This window comes from Schistocerca serialis, chromosome 8 (genome assembly GCF_023864345.2).
Source record: "Schistocerca serialis cubense isolate TAMUIC-IGC-003099 chromosome 8, iqSchSeri2.2, whole genome shotgun sequence".
Lineage (NCBI taxonomy): Eukaryota > Metazoa > Arthropoda > Insecta > Orthoptera > Acrididae > Schistocerca > Schistocerca serialis.
Genome location: NC_064645.1, coordinates 240,287,689 through 240,310,048, shown reverse-complemented (window position 1 = coordinate 240,310,048; position 22,360 = coordinate 240,287,689). Strand labels below are relative to the sequence as shown.

At 41.9% G+C, this 22,360-nt stretch overlaps 1 non-coding gene across 1 annotated transcript; it reads left to right on the top strand.

The window, feature by feature from the left end:
• The first annotated feature begins 2,786 nt into the window (after positions 1-2,786).
• Trnaa-cgc (transfer RNA alanine (anticodon CGC)) lies at positions 2,787-2,859 on the top strand. The gene has a single exon. It is a non-coding gene; the product is annotated as a tRNA-Ala (tRNA).
• Positions 2,860-22,360: the final 19,501 nt, after the last annotated feature.

Here is a 22,360-nt window from a genome sequence, read left to right as displayed (position 1 = left end):
AAAGATTCTACATCAAGTGTTTAGGAAAAATAATTTTTTAAGTAATTGATCTACAGTTTAATTTTTTGTGTGTTTCTGACATGTATTACGATTTATATAAATAAATAAAAATTCTTCGAACATTAAAATTTTACGTTATGATCAGATAAGTACAACGTGTTAACAGCTAGTTTCAATGTAACGTAAACACACGCACAAATGTTATTACACACCTATTACTTTTAAAAGGAATTCATAGTGAAGTAACTGAACCCCACGGTACGAAAATGACAAAATGAATAGATTGATACCACCTCGCAACATCTTTACAGTATCTACCAATTAACTGATATCTTCTTGTTCTACTGGTCCTCCTCACAGACACCATCCTTCTAACGCAACCTTAATTATGCAATATCTCCCCATTTAGCGTCCTAGCAAAGTACTTTTCCTAAACTTGATTGTGTCCAGTATTTATCTTTTTTTCGTTTACCGTGTGTAACATAATCTGATTCTATATTTTATCTGTTCGTTTCATACGTTCCATTCTTCTCCATGCTCACATCTCAACGTCTTGAAAGCATTATCCTATCTCTACCACTGTGTTCATTTTCGCCACCATACGGGGCAAGACTCCAAACAAAACATTTCACTAATGTTTTCCTCAATTCACAGAAGTGAAATAAGAGGGTAAAATGGTAAGACGAGCAAGGTCATTTGCCATTAGTTTCCTCTGTATCCTATACAAAACGAACATTTACGCGATGATAATATAAAAGCGATTTAACTAAATGTAATTAATAAATTTCGGGTTAAATGAATGTAAAGTGACGATGTGCCCGTTACAAGCTGTGGCGTCGCGGCGAAATCTTAGAGAGAGGGAGAGTTGTATTCCGCGAACATTTCCAAGCGCCTCCCAGCTCGCCTATTCAGAAATATCCGCGGCGGAAATGTCGACGTCCCCTCGGTGGCTGAAATCCGCGGAACCCGCACGCTTTTGTTGCGACTTGGGGCCGCTCGGGAACAATTCTGCTGTAGCGACGGCGGCGCTGCGAAATGAATTCCGGAGTCAAATATTCAACGCCTTCCGCGCCGCCTGCATAAAGGAAATGTCGCGAACACAGCGTGCAGTCGACCGCAAGACATTCCACATTCTGACGCACGGAGCCGCCATGGCTGCGGCTGCACCTGCTGGGAGATGAGTAACAGTGCGTACGGCTCTCACACGTCTACAGGTAGGCGCCGAGGTGAAGCGGTCGAGAGTCTGCCTAGAAACATAGCACAACATATAGGAGTAAAATAATGTAGATTATGTAGCTGATGTGAGTAATACAGACACCAGCCTAAAATACCTAGTTCTCTGCACAACTGTACGCATGCGACAGCAAGCGCTACCAGTATGTTCCGCACAAAAACGCAATTTTTCTGGTGCTTATACCTTGGGTTCTATAGCTGGCAGTAATGCTGTGTCCCCTGTTTAGAACAGCCCTTGGGCTAGGTACCGTTTCTATACCCAACAGAAGGATCGTCTTAATGTAACTATCCTACGGCAAAAGGTCAAGTTTAGAATTATACACATATCTTCCAGCTTAAACAAATAGAGCAAATCGGTTGGATCTTTTTGCGTTAGATGTAGTTTACGGTGCAGCTTAAGGGGCTTATGGGCGGCTCCTGAGAAAACACGAATAATTGCTTTTCACTAGTTTTTCGCCGTCAGCAGCGGATATCTGAATAGCTCACCGCAGCAAATTTCTCAAATTTTAGCTCTAACTTCTTTAGGTATTTATCTAAGAGTGTCAGCCTTCTGTTTTCAAAAATCTTTATCCGTTAACGAGAAACACGGAAAACATGGTTTTTGCGTACCAAAAAAGAGTCGCGGAACAGAAGACGGCTATGCACAGAAAATGGCTGAACCATACCGTAAGCCGGGGTTACTTTGCTCCTTGAGGAGATACTTTGCGTCGCATCACTCCCGACCGAGCAAAACATGAATCGATGATAAATTCATCTTTCACATCGCCTAACATATTTTGGAAGGTAATTGGTGTACTCAGAGAACGTTTAATTTGTTTAATGGTGTCATGGGAATATTGCGTTTATTTCTTCTGTAATTTTGGTATTAATACTTTCGTGCGACTTCCGTTACGCCCCACGGGGTAGCCGTGCGGTCTTAGGCGCCTTGCCACGGATCGCGCGGCTCCCCCCATCGGAGGTTCGAGTCCTCCCTGGGCCATGGGTGTTTATGTTGTCCTTAACGAAGGTTAGTTTAAGTTAGATTAAGGACCTTAGCAGTTTGGTCCCTTAGGAAGTTACCACAAATATATAACTTCCATTATCTGAAAATGTCTTGCTTTAAGCTACTAAGGAAAGGCATAGTTCAAGTAAATATAAGTGCATGACAACAAGTAAATTCCATTGGGGTTACAGTGTACCAGCAGTTTTGTTGACCAAAGTAACACCACCACTCATTTTACAGAACTGATTTCAATATACTACTCTACTAACTGTGCGTGTGTTTTATCTATGTCTTGTTTGTTCTACAACTATTTTTCAGCTGTTTCAATACAAAAGTGCCAAGGAATCATTGTAGAAAATCTGTATGTTGTTCCTTGGAGAGGCTGGATAAATACTTGACTGTATTAAGGATCTGGTTAACAAGGGTTTCAGAAATTATTTTACCACACCTAGGCAAACAATAGTTAATAAGATGAAGAGATATCAATCTCTGAAGTCAACTAAGCCAGCTGCCAAGTGCCACCCAAGAAAGTAACCTCACGGAAAACGCTGAGGCACTAAGTGAGAAACCGGGCGAGGTGGCGCAGTGGTTAGCACACTGGACTCGCATTCGGGAGGACGACGGTTCAATCCCGTCTCCAGCCATCCTGATTTAGGTTTTCCGTGATTTCCCTAAATCGTTTCAGGCAAATGCCGGGATGGTTCCTTTCAAAAAGGGCACGGCCGATTTCCTTCCCCATCCTTCCCTAACCCGAGCTTGCGCTCCGTCTCTAATGACCTCGTTGTCGACGGGACGTTAAGAAACACTAACCTAACTTAACTAAGTGAGAATTCTAATAGTGCTGGGAAAGACCGAAGAAAAAACATTTCGTGATGAAGGGACAGAACACCCTCCAACTATAACAAGTTCGGAATCTAAATCAAGAAATCATTATAGCAGTCGCTTTGAGGATCAATTCAGTCAGTATCGTAAGTAGATGGAATTTATGGATGTTTACGACCTCTGAAGAAAATATGTGAGTAGTTTTTAGTCTTCATATATGAAAATTAACATTTTCTACGAAAAATGGGCAGGCCGGATTGGCAAATAGATTCTATGCGCTACTGCTTGGAAGCGCGCGACCGCTACGATCGCAGGTTCGAATCCTGCCTCAGGCATTGATGTGTGTCATGTCCTTAGGTTAGTTGGGTTTACGTAGTTCTAAGTCTAGATGACTGATGACCTCAGATGGTAAGTCCCATAGTGCTCAGAGCCATTTGAATCATTTTTTTTGATAAGAGAACCAGAGCAGTGTAACTCCTAAGAACAGATAACACTGGCATCATCATGTTAAATTCCTGAAGATCGACTTTTTTAATTTTAAAAACTCCTTTTTGTGACTGAAGGTGGCTGTGTTACATTAAGTATTTTTGTGAAGACAGTAACTGTTCTCGAGAGAACGGAATACTGTTGATGACCGTGCAGCTTTTTCCTGGAATAACTGATGATTAACTGAAACCCTCAGCTGCCGACAAGGAGGGATAAGTCCCTGCAGTCGCGCTATTCGTCTGTGTCCTCGGTGGCTCAACTGGATAGAGCGTCTGCCATGTAAGCAGGAGATCCCAGGTTCGAGTCCCGGTCGGAGCACACATTTTCAACTGTCCACATCGAGGTATATCAACAACACCTGTCGGCAGCTGAGGGTTTCAGTTATTAAGTATTTTATTTAACTTCTAGAAAATTGAAATTCTCATCACAATTACAGGTTGAGACACCATAATAGACGAGAGTTGCAACTTTACTTCAAGCTTTTGTCTTCCTAGCAGTGGACATAAATGCCATGTGTTTGGCATTTCGGGCAAAATAAAACGTCAGTTAGTGAATTCACGTTGCCCTCTGTGTGTAATAGCTTTTGTAGTCGTTTTCGGTGACAATTGGGACAAAGATATCTCCGACCCTTCAAGGTGAAGACGTCTGTTTCTTCCGGATTTCCATAAGGTCCAGTATTTCGAAGGTTATAAAGATGAAACTATGATTCATACACACGATGATTATATTCTATAGTGACTAAATTCCAGAGTCCGTTTCGACAATAAAAACAGCGAACTTTTCGTTACGTTATTGACCTGGATGAAGTACGTTTTGTTAGTGAGAGGCATCATATACACAGTTTCCTCTTAATCAAATGTAGCTACGGGTTTGGGGCAAATTCAGTTAATCAGATGTAGCTACAGAATGGCCGTACTTTCTTAGCAACAAACAGCCGATATAGTATTCATGAACGGTGGTGGCAATTTCTAATGGTCAGCAACAGAAGCGTACCCGGAATGTGAACTGTGGGAAGGAGAGAGTGAGGAGGAGGAGGGGGGGTGGGGGAGAGAGTTGGAACTCATAAATGGTGAAAATGAAGCGTAATTTCATACAAAGTGAAACACGAATTAGCAAACATAGTAATAATGCAACCACAATTGGTAGCCGTTTATGAAGTAATTACGGATTCGAAATGAGTCAACAAGTTATACTCGTGTTAGACAGCGAGGTCGATAGTCTAAGAAAACCTTCACCTGTGGCATGTAAGAGACGCCCGCAAGCAGCCACATGGAAGTGGTGTCTGACGTCATGCAGGAAATAAAACCAGGCGCATTACTAGCAGGAACTCACTTCGTATCGTGTTGTGCTCTGGTATTTACTTGCTAACGCTGTGTATATGTGACGCGTCTGCCTCTTGCATCTCACTTGGACCACTGTTCGGATTGCTAACACGCAGATGCTGACTGACTTGCGTGACCACAGACTATCTGGATTCTTCTCTTGATGTGTGACTGTAATTTCATGACTACCTGGCGTCAAATGATAATTGTGTTTCCATCCTTACCGTATAATAAAGAGTGTTTGTTGCAGATTAGCAGGTACATTGCACCTGTGATTTCTGTATGAAATATTTTCCTAGTTACTACAAATGTAATGGAGATATAAACTTTTCGAATATGTACCCATATAAAAGGGCTCAAAGTTCACACGTGATCTACCTTAACAGTAAGTACAATATTGCTTCAGCACATTACTTGTTACAGCGAACAGCTGACGCATATTTGTCAAAGGAGGTGTCCTAAGTGTCATCCGTGTATTTGGACGCAACCAATGCTGTTTTCGCGTCTGTGGTGATATACGAATTCTTTCATACGCCCCCCAGAGAATTTCGTAAGGCTTTACAAGAATGTACAATTGTCTACTCCAGTTCTTGAACTGTATCAGCGGGAGTGCTGTTCACTTCATGAGATGACTACAGACGGAAAAAATCCAGAAACTGATGTCATCTTGGGGGGCAATGTACAGGTCCTCCTCGATCATCTTCGGTACTATTGGAGCGATAGATGTCTTCCTACATCAACAGCAAAGTAGACTCGTGCAATATTATCAATTCACGGGGAGAATAGCCTGAAGCAATAATGGAAATAACACTGCAGAAAACGAAGACATTCTAGTCCAAGTGAAACGTCCCCTTAGAATAATTAATGAATTACTGTGCTGATAAATCTCTTACATTATTTGATTTTCAAACAGCTGAGCAACACTGAACGTATTCAGACATTTCGCTCTTTACCTATTCTGATCAACACTAAACTGACACACAATATTTTTTTAGCGCAACGCAATCTGACTTTCAATAATCCCTACAAAAGGATGGCCCTGACTAACTTTAACCTGTACCTTTTACAAATCACTTACCTCACAAAAATCTTCGTTACTCGAACTACTGCAATACAGCGAGCGCCACTATTGCCAGCTAAATAAAAAATTCAAACTACTGAAGGCACTAACTACTGATAGGCATAGTTAGCAAATGAAAGATTTTGATAGAAAACAAACAATGTATTTACCTTAATAGTGTTCAAAAGTCATAATATATACATCAGTTCATGATATCCAGTATTACAAATTTACTCTTTCTGGCGCACACACGTCCAGATCGTCCGTTCTTAAAATTCTGCCACCTCTCTCCCCACATCCACCACTGCTGGCGGCTCACCTCCAACTGCGCAACGCTACGCGCTGTTCATATCCAACTGCCCAACACTACTATAGCGAGTATTACAACAATGTCAACCAGCCACAGACTGCACACAGCACAGCCAGTGATTTTCATACAGAGCGCTACGTGGCGTTACCAATATAAAAACCTAAACAGCCTACTTACACAAGGTTTCTTGGAAGAATTTATGGCTCAACTACACATTAAATGAGGAATGATGCTGATGGGGCGACTCATTAACAGCATGTGACATTACGTAAGATTTGAATCGAATTAGATGGAGACTAAATCGAAATGTTTACATTCCAAATACATGTATACTACTACGAGGATTATTTGGAAAGTAAGGTATGATTTATTATAAAATATAAGCCATCACCGCCTTTTTGAAAAACCTATTTTTACCCAATTTCTCTCATTTTACTCTGTTTTTCAACGTAGTTTCCACATTTGTTGTGATATTTGTCGTAACGTTCTAAAAGCTTTCCTGTGAGCATAACCAGTCTTTAACTGCTTCCTTCAACTCTTCATATCTTGCGATGCTTTTGTTAGCGAGAAACACCTTTACGTAGCGGAACAAGTGAAAATAGCTCGGAAGGCAAATCTTGACTGTACGGTAAATGTACAGTCTGTTTCCATGTAAAAGATAAGATCAGACTTTGGGTGTGAATAACAGAATGAGGTCTGGCAATATCATGCAGTAACAATTCTCCAGACGTGAAAAGGCCACGTCGTTTATTTTGTATTGCACTTCGAAGTGAAGTCAGGGTGGCGCAGAAAGCGACTGCGTTTATTGTAGTCCCTTACTACATACACACGACTAACAAGACGCCATATCTACCCCAAAACACGGTTGACATAACCTTGCGTGTTGAGATTGTCTGCTTGGCCCTGACTTTGACTGGTGATGTCGTGTGACACCATGCCATTGACTGACAAATCCACGTCTCGTCCGTTGCTACAATATTCTCTAAAAATTGATGACCTTCATTACGGTTTGGGTCTACAAAATCAACAGCACAAGCCTTTCATTACATTTAATGTTTCTCAAGCAGCCTGGGAGCCCACATTCGGAAATTCCAGGAAATAAGTTTAGATTCTGAATTGCCAGTCTTCACGAATTTCTTCTTCCACGTCTTTGACCCGATCTTCTTAGATCACTGATGGTCTGCCTGGTCGCAGTCCATCATGGATATTTTCCTGTCCGTTCTCCAAAGCTCTCAACCACTTACGCACTTCGATGTCAGTCATCGCATTGTGGCTACACACCTCAGTTATCTGTCGATGAATTAACGCTGCTGCAACGTTCTTTCCTGTCAAAACGGAATCACTGACCGTATTTCGCATTTGACGGGCTGATCAATTGTTCCAAATATTCTGAACCTACTCTGTGAACAGCACACTGCTACAGTACCAAAGAAAAGGCATGTCGGGATACGGTGCACATGCGCATTTCAGTGTTCGATTAGCTACAGCGATTCGGACCTTACTTTCCGAATAACCCTCGTACAAATACGTAGGCTTCCGCTAATTAGCCCACATCCCGAGGAAAGCCGTGCGGTCGAAACATATGTTACTTTTTATTTTCTTTTTATTGTCGTATTGACCAATTAGGATCACGTAACCAATTCCTCTTCTCGGTGTTGTTGTGGTTTCCTAGTTTTTCAGTAATTCCTCACTTTCTTTCCAAATTGTTTCTTTATTTTTTCTGTACGTGATGTCTGTGATTTTTATTTCTTATGCTTTGAAAGCATTCTAAATTTAGTGTTTTATTCATAAAAAGGTTTCCTTCTGTTATTTCCGATTCTTTTATTTTGTTTCTTTCTAGCTGTTTCCTTATTTCTGTAATCCATGGGACTGTTGATTTCTTCTTCCAGAATTACAGAAATATCAACCTGTTCTAGTTCATTCGGTAGAGGTGTTCAAAAAAAGATTAGTCTTCTCTTAGCCATTACTTCTGTTGTTTTCCCTATAGTTTCTCAGAGTTCATCATTACTTCTCATGTTCCAACCATGTGTAGTTCGCATTGCAGCCAATATTTTTCTAATAAACCTTGTTTCTAGTAACGCTATTTAGTCCAGCTTATAGTTCATACAACTGTGGTTACTGTTGTAATCTTTTTTCCTAGATAGATATTCCTTTTTATAAATATTTTTTGTCAAACAGTATGCTCTTTCCATTTTGTTAAATTATACATCTATTGCGGATTTTGCTAGTCGATTCTGTTGTATTGTTTCTTCAAGGTATTTAAATTTACTTGGTGGCTCTATTTTACCCACTTGTGCTTCTATGAGTTTTGGTTAAATTTTTATACCCGTCACGAATTTTATATTAGCTGAAATTTTGAGACCAGTTCTATTTTCTATTTCTTCCAGAAGATTTATTTGAATAAATGCCTCTAAAATTTCCAGAAAGTATAAAAGAAATCGTCTGAAAAAGATAGGCAGTTTACCTTAATACCCTTTCTTTTCCTTCCCAGAATTATTGGTTGAATTTCGTGAATTTTTAGCTCCAAATTCCAGACACTTGCATTTTTTTCTAGAAGACGAGTAAACAGTGAAGGTTATAAATCAACCCTTTGTCTGACACCAGCTTTATTTGAAATGAATCAGATTATTCTCCCACAAATTTAACTTAAAACATAATATTTGATAGAGTTGCAGGGATTATCTTTGCTAATTTTGCCTTAGCACCAAATTATCTAATTATTTTATGTATTGTTTCTCTGTCTGCAAACTCAAATGGTTTCTTTAAATTATTTATTTGTTCATTGTTCGTTCATGGTTGATTGTTCGTTTATTACTTATCTCATTGTACATTTTAATGTCATTTTTACAGCTGCCTAATGTTCATTCAATTGCTCATCTTAACGTACAATTGATTGTTCCTCTTGTTGGCTCCTCTCACAGCCTATTTTTACCGTGTAAGTAGCTTGTTTGTATGTTGGCAGCGCTGTAGACTGTATTAATATCACTGGTAGCACTCTGCGCCATCTGAAAGATATTCTGTGGATGTACGGACTAGCAGTTAGCGAGTGGTTAGGGAAGTATATGGACATGGTATTCTTAGTGGAGACTGCGTTGACAGGACATGCATTTAAAGTGAGATGAAATGATATGTTTATAAGAAAATACGCAAGGAAATGTATGATGACGGATATTTGATTGATAGTGTTTGGGTGGTGGAATTATTGACAACTATATTCTGGCTATATCTGGGGAGACCCCTCTTACCTGCTTCAACGTATTTAACCCTTTGGTGGTCGCGCGGGGTTCTCATGACACCCTATTCATTCTTAATGATGGTTTATTAGAGGATGGTAGGAGTGTACCTTCATGATAATTAGTACCTTTCTAGAAAGTTATGCGCGAGCCTTGAGAAATTTTTGCAACTGGATGTCACATGAATAAGGTAAAATTTTCTAAATACATTGTTTGCTCTTCAACAAAATCTTTCTTTTGCTAACCATATGCCTCCTAGTAGTTAAAGTCTATAGTAGTTACAATCTTTTTATTTAGGTGGCTGTAATTGCTACTTGCTGTAATTGCTGTAGTTCGTGTTATGAAGATTTTGTGTGAGGTAAGTGACTTATGAAAGAATGAGTTTTGTGATTGAATTGAGTTTAGGCAATTAACAGTATTGGGGGTAGTTTCATATTTCTTTAGTTACAATTTTTTGGATTTGTATTATTGTTAGGATTTCTTGCAATTCAGGGCCATTCTTATGTCTTAATTATTGGAAGTCTTGTTGCCAATGTATAGCAGTCAGATAACGTTGGGCTTGTATATCGTGGATAATAAATGAATAGGTTAAGTTTGAGTTGTCTTGGTCAGGGAAAATTCTGTAGGTCAGTGTTTGATAAAAAAATAATTAAACAGGTAGTTTCAACTGGTCATTTCACGGGATACTGCATCAGACATTTCTGTTCCTTATACTGCACATTTTAGATCTGTATTATGAGTAATGTATATAAAACTTGATGTTTTCTTAGCTCTCCAGTTGAAGTAACTTAAATATTTAATGTACCATGCGTGTCCAAGTGTCTATGCCAAACGATAAAGTAAGAAATAAATAATAAATGAAGAACAATATTTACTAGTTATTTTTCCTTCTGCTGTTGTATAATTCCACCTGTGTCAGATCTTGGGATTAATTTTTTTAAATTTACAGTACGTATACGGTGCTTCAAAAGCTTTGCGTCGGACATCTAATGGTGATAGAGCACACAATATGCGGAACAACTTATTTTAGAGAGAAAATGTACGGTGACAGTTCCCAGCCCTAGCATAGCTACGATGGAAAAATATGATTCAAATGGCTCTGAGCACTATGCGACTTAACTTCTGAGCTCATCAGTCGCCTAGAACTTAGAACTAATTAAACCTAACTAACCCAAGGACATCACACACATCCGTGCCCGAAGCAGGATTCGAACCTGCGACCGTAGCGGTCGCTCAGTTCCAGACTGTAGCGCCTAGAACCGCACGGCAGCTACGAGGAGTTAGAGAACATTTGGCCTGTAGCAAAAGTTGTTACCTATGACGTGATCTATCTCCACTAGCCGTCCCACATGACGCAGCGAAAACTGAACTTCGATCGAGTCCCTCATTCTGGCTATATCTGGGGAGACCCCTCTTACCTGCTTCAACGTATTTAACCCTTTGGTGGTCGCGCGGGGTTCTCATGACACCCTATTCATTCTTAATGATGGTTTATTAGATGATGGTAGGAGTGTACCTTCATGATAATTAGTACCTTTCTAGAAAGTTATGCGCGAGCCTTGAGAAAAATAGAATCAACAGTGGAAGCCCGAGATCCAAGAAAATACGCAACAATAGGACCTGTGATGTTGTCAACTCCCCGCGTGACTCTTTACGTTATCGTTGCGTTATTGTACGCTGAAAAAGCTTACACTAGTATTCCGTAGCAGATGCTTGTCTGTTGTCACTGTGTGGCAGCAATGGATCCTTACGAAATATACCAAGAAAGAATTCGGAAGCATCTGCACGAACTGTTAGATCAATCTTCTGAAGCAGACGTGGAGGAGGGAGAGTTCTCTCTCGTCACAGCCACACACAAACGGAGAATGAAGACAACCCAACATCACAAGTAAGTACAGCAGATAATCAAACACGCATGATTCTTCGCTGGAGAGGATAAGATTACCAAATGGATGAAGAACTATCCTAGTCGCAACATTAGACCTCGGCATGTAGATCTTGTGAGTCACTTCCCTGGTGCGAAATCTGTTGCAAAAGCTCCAAAAACTGCTGTGGACAGTTTCTCTCTATTTATGAATGACGTAATCACTGGAACTATTGCACCGTGCAGCAACATTTACGTACAGCGCATTACATCAAATTTCACAAGACCCCTTCATGGCAAATCAGTCGATGAGGAGGAAACCAAATCTCTTCTTGGTTTACTGATATTAGCAGGCTATTACCGAGCAGGACACGGAAATCTGGAAGACTTACGGGATAGGAATGGTTTTGGAATTACAGTAGTTCGTACAAAAATGAGTTTGCCGTGTTTTCGTTTCTTGTTGCGTTGTTTGAGATTCTATGATATTCGAGAAGACCACAGAGTACAGAGCTTGATCGCCTAACTGCATTCGGAGAAGTGTTTGAATTATTTCTCCCGAACTGTGACAATAATTGTATTGTGTCTAAATACACGGCGCTGAATGAACTAGTTGCATTTAGAAGCCAATGCTGTTTCCGTCAGTATATACCAAGTACGCCGGCAAAATGTGGATTGAAGATTTTCACCTTGAGCGCTGCAATAACATGGTATACTTTGTGGATGGAAATTTGTGTCGGGAAACAATCCAGAGGGCCCGTTTTCATTGTGAAACTCACCCAAGTATGTAGTAAACAGACCTGTACGCTTTATCGAAGGGACAGGAAGAAATGTGACACTTGACAACTGCATTTGTTTCATTAAAATAGCTGAAGAACTACCGAAGAAGAAATTGACGGTAGTAGGAACCCTTGCAAAGACTAAGAGGAAGCTGTGTCCAAAGTTTAGAGGTCATGATTAAAAAGTACCCTTTTTGGATTTATAAACAATAGTTCCATAGTTATCTATGTGACAAAGAAAGGAAAAAAAGCATCTTCGTATCATGTTGTTGTTTTTTGGGGAAGGAGACCAGACAGCGAGGTCATCGGTCTCATCGGATTAGGGAAGGATGAGGAAGGAAGTCGGCCGTGCCCTTTCAAAGGAACCATCCCGGCATTTGCCTGGAGCGATTTAGGGAAATCACGGAAAACCTAAATCAGGATGGCCGGACGCGGGATTGAACCGTCGTCCTCCCGAATGCGAATCCAGTGTCTATCTTCGTATCATGACTATGTCATTAACACTGATACTGTGGAGGAGAAGGAACCATAAATTATAACAGTGTACAATAAGACAAAAACAGGAGTAGGCATTGTAGGTGAAATGTGCGCTACTTATTCAACCTCAAGGAAAATCGGACGCTGGCCACTTGCCCTGTTTTTCCGAATGATCGACATTGCTGGCATTAACGCCTTCATCATACATGAAAGTAACAACAATGAGAGAATTTCCCGAAGAATGTTTTTACGTCAATTGGGAAACTCCATATCCGCATCCAGCGACGCCTGTTCGAACGGAGTTTAGTTTAGTTTTTAGGGAAAAGTGTTAGTAAGCCCGACAGTGCGCAAGAGAGCAGCCACTCACTCCTTGCTTAAACAATTTAGAGATAAAGCTGCTAAAATGGCGGGTATTGAAGGCAGACAACAAGAATGTAGCACCTTCTGAACAAAGGATATCTACCCCCAGGAGCTGCGCAGTTTGTCCTCGGAGTAAAGACATAGAAGCTAAGTCACACTGTGCCCGTTGTCTGAAAGCTGCGTGTCTAAACCGCATGAAGAATGCATGTGAAAAGTATTATAATACGCACCTGTTATAACCGGTGACAGTGACTAAATTCATATAACTTTTGTGTGAGTTGAGAGAATAAATGTTTAGTGACTTGTGTAGTGACTTAAATCTGTAGTACAGACCTAAGAATACCAGAAATAAATATTTTCATGAAAAGTCGTAATAAAATGGGAAATATTGAATATGTCTCAAAAACGGTAATCTGATACTATATTAATCTAAAAATATGCGCTCTAATATGATACTGTAACATTCTGAAGAGTCAATTATTCAGTAAACATATATAAACGAAATGCTGCACAACTGTGACATTAGAGCTATTTTTGTTTGGGGTGTCAAGAACACCCCGTGCGACTAGCAACGTTATGAAAACACGCGCGATAGCATAAGGGTTAATTAAGTCTATGCTCTCTGCTGCCACATTCAGTTACGAACAGGATGCGTAATCACAAGCACGGACTATTTTCTTGAGCATTCAGGTGAGTGGATGTGGTGAGGGGTGAACATTGTCCTCCTTGGTGCCGGGTCAGTGTTCAACGTTATTCTTCGCAGTCACTAGCAGCGCCACTGGCCAGCGTATTTGCACTGCGGCGACGACCACCAGTAGCAAGCAGCTGTGCTGAAGAGGGGGCGAAACAGTAAGTGGGGGAGGGGGGAGGGGGGAGACTGCTGTTCTTTCCATGCTCAGGGGAGCAGTATGGGTTCTGTTTGCTATCCACAGAAATTTTGCTGCGGACCATTCCTGATGGCGTCTCGCGTCGACATCTTTGCGGTGAACTCAAAGTTTCCGGCCCTCAGAGAACTGTTTCGGACCTCGAGTTTTATTGCTGGGCTGATATCGACCAGAGAATAACGCTTTCTTCCCAGTTGTTACAGAAATACAAATTATATGCTGGACGTTAGTACACGGCTGAAATTTCCTGCGGTTATATTCCTTTGGAGAATTAGTTAAATAACGGAGTTTTGCTCTAGCTAAGGACGCTACAGACGATAGTGTACAGTACCAAATGATTCTGATGCGTAGTATTTTCTAGGGCAATCAGACTATTAACACGATTAGAGAGATGTTCTCTCGGTGAAGCTGCTGGCAGGTGTATACGCCATAGTAGCATGCATACTTACGTCTTGGAACAGCAAATGCTAATAGTATACGAAATACGAATAGTTGGTGATACTTGCAGCGTATGAATAGAAAGTTACGAAAGAATATTTTGTCTCGATTTTATGTATCGTACATAATTGTCATAGCTATAATTGTTCTTATGTTCTAGGCGCTACAGTCTGGAACCGCGAGACCGCTGCGGTCGCAGGTTCGAATCCTGCCTCGGGCATGGATGTGTGTGATGTCCTTAGGTTAGTTAGATTTAAGTAGTTCTAAGTTCTAGGGGACTGATGACCTCAGAAGTTGAGTCCCATAGTGCTCAGGGCCATTTGAACCATTTTTTTGTGGTATGTTTAGAAAAACCAAAGTGAGTACAAAAGCAGATACGAACAAAAGCGATAAAGGATAAATTATGTAAACTATGTTTTGATAAACCAACGTCAGCACAGAAACAAATACAAACATATTCCAAGTCATATATTAAATAAATTATATTTTGCTCATACGTTTTATTGTTACAGTGCACAACAAACATTTTTCGTCAAGGCAAAGTCACTCACTCGAAATGAGGTTTTATTAATAACACAAAATAATTTTCAGTACTAGCAAAATAGGGGAGCTACGGTACGTTTGTACAAATCAGCCCGGGTACAAAATAGATATATGAACACAATTGTAACGAATGGGTAAATACTGAATACTGGTGCCATTTATTGCTCAAATCTGAAGCATTTACTCATATTATAGACTGCCTGTGCTGTGGAATTTTTACTACAGCACTTTTGTATCACGTATAGACGATAGATTCCTCATACAGCATAATCCTCGTAAAACTAGTAGCTACTGTCAAATGAAACTATATGGTTCCAGTGATCTTTTGAAGTCTCGAACATCTATGACGTACATACGTAGACTGAAGCGACGAATGAATATTTGATTCTCTGCAACCATATAGTTTCGTGTTATTGAAGCACCTATGCCTGTGTATCAGGCGGAATCCCCGTTTCATTCGATGCTGAGCAGCTGAAGAGTCTGTACAGTGCTATTCGATTTTAGGAGGAATACGACTTGGGCTGAGGCGTGATTGGAAATTTGGAATGAGTAGAGAAGCGTGCTAGGCTAGTCCGTACTGTTACAATAACCCACTGCGCCAGGGATTCGTAGTGGTTGGCGCATCTGCCTAGTGAGTACGAGAACCGTCTCGAATCCCGGCCTTGGTACAAATATTCATTCGACGCTTCGATCTGCATATATACATCGCAGTAGTTAACGGTTATTATTTTCCCAAAGACTTATGTAGGGTGTAAACGACAACTGTTTACTACGTACCACAGTGGCATAAGGGACGTAGAGACGAACAATTTGATCAAGACACAGGTAGTCGCTCAAGCCGGGCAACTACGTCAAATTTGCCTACAAAAGCCTCTCGCTCTCCTACGCCACTTGCTTAGTCGGCTATTTCGTTAATATTATCAGTTTAAATTTTCCCGTAGTGATATTGAAAGAAAAATATTCGTCTTTGGAATTATATTAATATCTTCAGCTGCTGACGGGCGTTGATATACATCAACGGGGACAGGTGAAAATGTGTGCCCTGACGGGGACTCGAACCCGGGATCTCCTGCTTGCGTGGCAGATGCTCTATCCATCTGAACCACCAATGGCACAGAGGATAGCGCGACTGCAGGGACTATCTCGCGCACGCCTCCCGCGGGATCCACAATCTCACCTTGTATGTACTCACACTACTCTCGTAGCGTCTCTACCCAACACACTCATTACTCGTGGAAGACATTCTTACCAAGCCCCGTAAGAGTAACGGGAATATGTGTGCATTCGCACAGAAGAAGGTCATGGCCGGTATTGCCAGAACTATATACATATATAGATATGGCGCCTGTTCTTTCTGACATGTCTGGATATTTATGCGGAAACATTCACAATTTTACCTAAATTTAACCCCTGCAAGCACAGGTAAATTCGTAGTAAGAAGGCCAGAAAATCATAACGATTTAATTGTTAATTTTATGCTGTTATGTTCACAATATTTTGAGGTAAAATTTACATAAACATCAGTTTTACATTTTGTAAATGCAAGAAGATCATGTGTTTAACTTTCAAGGAGGGTTTTAGCCAAAATCTTGTGCAGTGCGCTCACGCTGTAACTAAAGTAATTTTCGAGACCAATTTGAAGCTGTTTCCCTGCTTGACAGATCACAAGTGTCCTGTATCAGTTTCTTTGTTCAAATGGTTCAAATGGCTCTGAGCACTATGGGACTTAACATCTGAGGTCATCAGTCCCCTAGAACTTAGAACTACTTAAACCTAACTAACCTAAGGACATGACACACATCCATGCCCGAGGCAGGGTTCGAACCTGCGACGTAGCGGTCGCGCGGTTCCAGACTGTAGCGCCTAGAACCGCTCGGCCACTCTGGCCGGCAGTTTCTTTGTCTGGGACTTCAATTACACCACTGAGGTTCGTTATGAGCACTTCTCGTGTACGCCCTGTATACTGCCGATACCGATACTCTGGTACTCTTACAATACTATAAAATAATCGAATACCGATAGCGTAGGTATCGAAACAAGGTGTTGATATTAATACAATCAATAATATCGGGACGTCACTGATAACCCGTGCATCGTATTGCATAGAATGTGTTCGTATTGGTGAGAGGACGTGGACACAGAACAAGGACGTGAACGTGGGCGTAAGTTAGCGAGCTGTGCGGGCCGGAGCAGCTGCACGCTTATTCGTGTCGCAGCTGTCGGAAAAACAGCCACGCATGTTGGTACGTTTCGGTGGTGGAGCTTTGTTTCCATGGACCTTCCGCATCTCACGACAGCAATCAAATGCTGCGATGCAATGGCACATGTCACCGGCGAGTGAAATTTTGCGTTAAGTGCTCTGATACCACAAAGTAACGAATGGAAGCTGAAACGCCTGGTTAAAGACGCAGGAGAAAACAGGTATTTGGAATTGTGGAAAGGGGCCAAAAATGAGCGGCTGTCAATTACAGTCAAACACATATAACTTTATTTAGTTGCCCAAACATTACAGCGCAAAATTCTGAGCTTAACTATAGACTGAATATGTCACACAATCTTATGGCTTAAGGATACAACCCCTTTAATTTTTAAAACGGCTGAAGGCCCATGATTTAAAAACACAACTACAATAAATTTTAAAAGGCAGAAGGCACAAAGCTTTATCCTTAAATAATTTTAAAAAAGGAAGCCGAAGGCCCAAACAATGCAAGACTTGACAAGTAGGGAACTTTCAATTTTAAAGCGGCTGAACGCCCATTGGTGTTTGATTGTGTATTTTAATGGCTCATAGCCGATGGTTTAAATTTGTATGCTTTTAGTTCGGTTTTAAATAAACCGAACTAAAAGCATACAAATCTAAACCATCGGCTATGAGCCATTAAAATACACACTCAAACACTAATAAGAGAAGGCAGTACAGCCAGCGGCGCTCAGAAGTTTCCGGGCGTCGGTCTGCACTTGAAATATTAACGGCGCTTAGGGGAGACAGGTAGTCGGCCCAACTATATCCGATCCGCCGGCTATCCAATCGAGAGACAGTCAGCGGACGCACCGACAAGACGACTTGCTTTCCACCCGACCAGTACCCAAGGAACTCCAGAACCAGAACGTAAAAGGCGTAGCCGCCCACTACCAAGTATGCATAAGCTGGCAAAACTACACACACGTGTTGGACAGCGACAACACGGTGAGGTAAGGACACTGCCTGAATTGTACGTCAGCGGCCAGGGCAGGTAACCGGAACGCTAACGGCAACAAGGCAAAAAATCCCCTGGTGCACTTGGATTTCAAATAACCAAAACATACTTAAACTGCAGCTGACGGTGGCCAAACTTTCGCCAACTCGAACACTCGCTGTTGCTCACGGGAAAACCCCCAACAGCCAACCATGAAAACCAATGGCACAATGTGAACAGACTGGCTTCGGCAATTAAATCACCAGTTAACTTTGATGTCCTGGGTCGGTGAGCCACGAACCTCGTAGCAATCGGAGCAGCTCCCACACACTCCGAGACTGCGTAGAGACAGCCAGCGGGCCCGGCCCACTGCGCCGTGAGGAGATTTCCTGGCTGATCCACACCAACCGACCGACTGCCGCACACCGGCTAGCCGGAAACTGTAAGCACCAGACCGAAGATAGTACAAGGTGCGGATATCGATACGTACCACTGCTGCCACACGTAGAAAGAGGAAGAACCACGGCATAACCGCAATAACCGCGGGAAAGAAAACGCAGAGTAACAGTAAAGGTTAAAACCAACGCATAAGCCGGGGCCAGCACGTCTCAGGAGCTACTGTGATCTTTACTCCTACCGAGATCTACAAGTACGTCTGTACATCACTAATGACTACAAACTGTTGGTGGCGGCTACTTTTTATTGCACCCGACGTTAAGCTTTCTTCCATTCACACATGATACGCATGAAGAATAATTTTACTGTTTACTTATGTATGTATAAGTAACGATCCAAAAGTTTCCCTTCGACGGCCTTGCTGCAGCTTATATGCCAATACTCCGATGTGAGTATGTACTCGCACACTGAGGGGACGAAAGTCATGGGAAACCTGCTAATATCGTGTCGCACCTCCTTTTAAATGCCGTAGTGCAGCAACTCGACGAAGCATTGACTCAAAAAGTCTTCTGAAGAAATATATTGAGCCATACTGCATCTACAGCGATCCATATTTGCCAAAGTGTTGCCGGTGCAGCATTTTGTGCACGAACTGACCTCTCGATTATGACCCACAAATGTTCAGTATGATTCTTGTAGGGCGATCTCGGAGGCCAAATCATTCGATCGAATTGTGCAGAATGTTCTTCAAACCAATCGCGAACATGGCATATTGTCATCCGTAAAAATTCTGTCATTTTTTGGGAAGGTGAAGTCCACGAATAACTGAAAATTGCCTCCAAATAGCCGAACATAACAATTTCCAGTCAACCATTGGTTCAGTTGAACCAGAGCTTCCAGTCCACTCCATGTAAACATGGCCCACACTAGCTTGAATAGTGCCTTGTTGGGAATTTGAGTCCATATCTCCGTGGGGGGCCGCACTCTTACCAGCTGAAATCGGAGCCCATCTGATCAGGTCATGGGTTTCCAGTCGTCTAGTAGAACCGATATGGTCACGATCCCAGGAGAGGCTGGGCAGGAGATGTCGTGTTAGTAACAAAGGCCCTCGTGTTAGTTGTCAGCTGCCGTAGTCCATTAACGCCATATTTCGCAGCACTGTGCTAACGAATACGTTCGTCGTACGTCCCACATTGATTTCTTCGGTTATTTCCCGCGGAGTTGCTTGCCTGTTAGCACTGACAACTTTACACATAAGCCGCTGCTCTCGGTCGTTAAGTGTAGGCCATCAGCCTCTGCGTTGTCCGTTGTGAGAGGTAATGCCTAAAACGTAGTACTGTCGGCACACTCTTCACGCTGTAGATCTCGGAATATTGAATTCCCTAACGATTTCCGAAATGGAATGTCCCATCTGTGTAGCTCCAACTACCATTCCGCGTTCGGGGTCTGTAAGTTCCCGTCGTGCGGCCATAATAACGTCCGAAACCTTTCCAGATAAATCGCCTGAGTACAAATGACTCCTCCTCCAATGCCTTGCTTACGCAATACTACTGCCATATGTATATGTGTATATCACTATTCCACGACTTCCGTCTCCTCAGTGAAGTGAAGGCACATCGTTCTGACAGCTTGCGATAGATGCGGAAACGTGAACCATGGCGACTTTATTACCAAATGCGCCCAAACAGGAGAAAAGTGCCGAAGGACAAACACCGGTAAACATCCATCGGAGAATTAAGAGAGTGTGCGGGGTAGCATGGCTGTCGAAAACCGCAGTTTTGCAATGGTGCCCCAGGGGTCGCTGCTCCTTCTTGCCGTTTCTTCATGATAACCACGTCCCGATATCGCAAATCTGGATCTCTCTCCTTGAGACTATCAATGCTTCGTCCCTTAAGAAAGACCTTTTGGACGAGAATGTGAAGCTTTACCTAATGCACTAAAATCTAGTATGTTTTGCATATGTTTGTGGTTTCCGTCGTTTTTTTTTTTAATTAATGCATTACTGTGTTCTAGATCTCTGTCTCCTTGTACCCACACAACACTGTTCCTGAATAACAAACATCGGACGCAAAGAAGCGCATTGCGATCTTCACACCTGTAGATGCAATCCTGTTCATACACTTTCATGCTAAAGTTCCCCAAATACTCGCTTTTTTACCAACACCTATAGCCTTTTTACTCATGAGGGTAGCAATCGCAGCTACATTGAATTTAACAATGTTATGTATGTTAACTGGTTTAAACATACTTAAGTTTTATAATTAACGGTTTAACATTGCAAGGGATAGCATTAAATGAAGAGAAAAATATGGTAGCGGCAATAATCGAACTCGGCCCAACGAACTGCCTGTCAGTGCGCTTGACCTGTGCACCATCATACCATTGCATAATTTTTTGCTCAAAAATCTTCGGAGAGTATTTTACCTTTTCCTATGGGACGCTCAGGCGAAATATTCTAAGAACGTCAAAGAGGCATCTACCAGCTTTACTCATATAGTTAGAACCAAGTCGGTGATCCCTGTCCCTCACTATATCATGGGCGCAATCTGGCCTTTTGAGGTATCCAACTTGCAGTGCCTTACTCAATTGTGTAACTTTATATGTAAATTGAAGGGGAGGGAAGGGGGGGGGGGGGCGGGTGGGAGAAGGAAAGGAAAGCGAAGGGATTCTTGATATCAGCTACATCAGGACATTATTCGGAATCAACGGCATCGAGTGAAAATGTATACCAGACCGGGATTCGAACCCGTGATCGCCTGCTTACTAGGAAGGTGCGTTAACCACTGCGCCATTTCTTTTGTTGATCTTACTTTATTCATATTGTTAGTTGAATCTGTTCGAGGCGGATGTCCTATGACACCGGTTCAGGTTCTTCGTTGATCCGTTCACTCGGTTTTTTTGTTACGCTGAGCTAGCGTGCCGGCGCGCCCTACGGTACACAGTGTTATCACAACTGCGTGGACTATCTCGCTACGCCTCACCCACATTCCCACCGAGCGTCACCCACCAGCTGCCCCTGTCCATTTCCTCCAGGCATTAATGAAGGTAGATCCATTTCCCATCTAGGTGAATAAATTATATCAATTCGTGGTGCCTGTTCTTTCGAACACATGTGAAAGAAGAGACACCACCCGTTCATGTAACAGTTGTGTAACGTCACAGCCCCTTTTGAGACTATTTTGTTAATTACCATTTCTCAGTTTTTTGTTTCGTTGTGGTCCTTTAGTTAAATGTGTGAAAAAAGTAGATTGAGACATTTAATATTTTTAATTTGGTTTAGTAGTTGTGCAACTTGATTCCGTCATGCAATACTAGGCTAACAGCCACTGCATACAGGTTAACAGTAACTGCTTGTGTGAAAGCATGTGGATCACGTTGAGAGAAATAACAATCCAGTTATTTGTAAACTCTGTGGAACGCTCTGACGGCCAGCAGTTATTTCTGTAGAAGTACAATAATACTTGATTCATTCAAATATTTAAGCTGTATGGAAATATCATAGTCTGCTACAACCACTTGGGGCCCAGGACATAGTTAGCAACCTTCCAGATTAACTAGTGGTAACCGTATCCACAGAATTCGCCATGCTGCTTGTACAATACTTTACATGCAGTTTCAAAGAATAATATTGACGTGGTGCTGTGAGCAACGTAACACCCATAGTGTCAGGAGGGATGACGTCACATCTAAGCATGCACAGTCGACAATAGACACCTGTTTCCCTTCTCTGAGATGACTGTAGCACGGCTACCATAGCACTCGACACGTTGATTACTAGTTACGTTGTGGAGAGAGCACTACAAAATACTCACATCAAAAAAAGTTTCGCATCACCCTGGTTCCCACAACTCCTGAAGATATGCATGGACTGTGGATATTGTATCACAGACACAGTCCCTTTGACTGTTCACTAAACCCGCCCAAAGATGTAAACAACCATGAATGAGCAGCGCCTATTAGGCGGAGGGGGTCCAACAGCCGATCAGTTCCAGTTATTC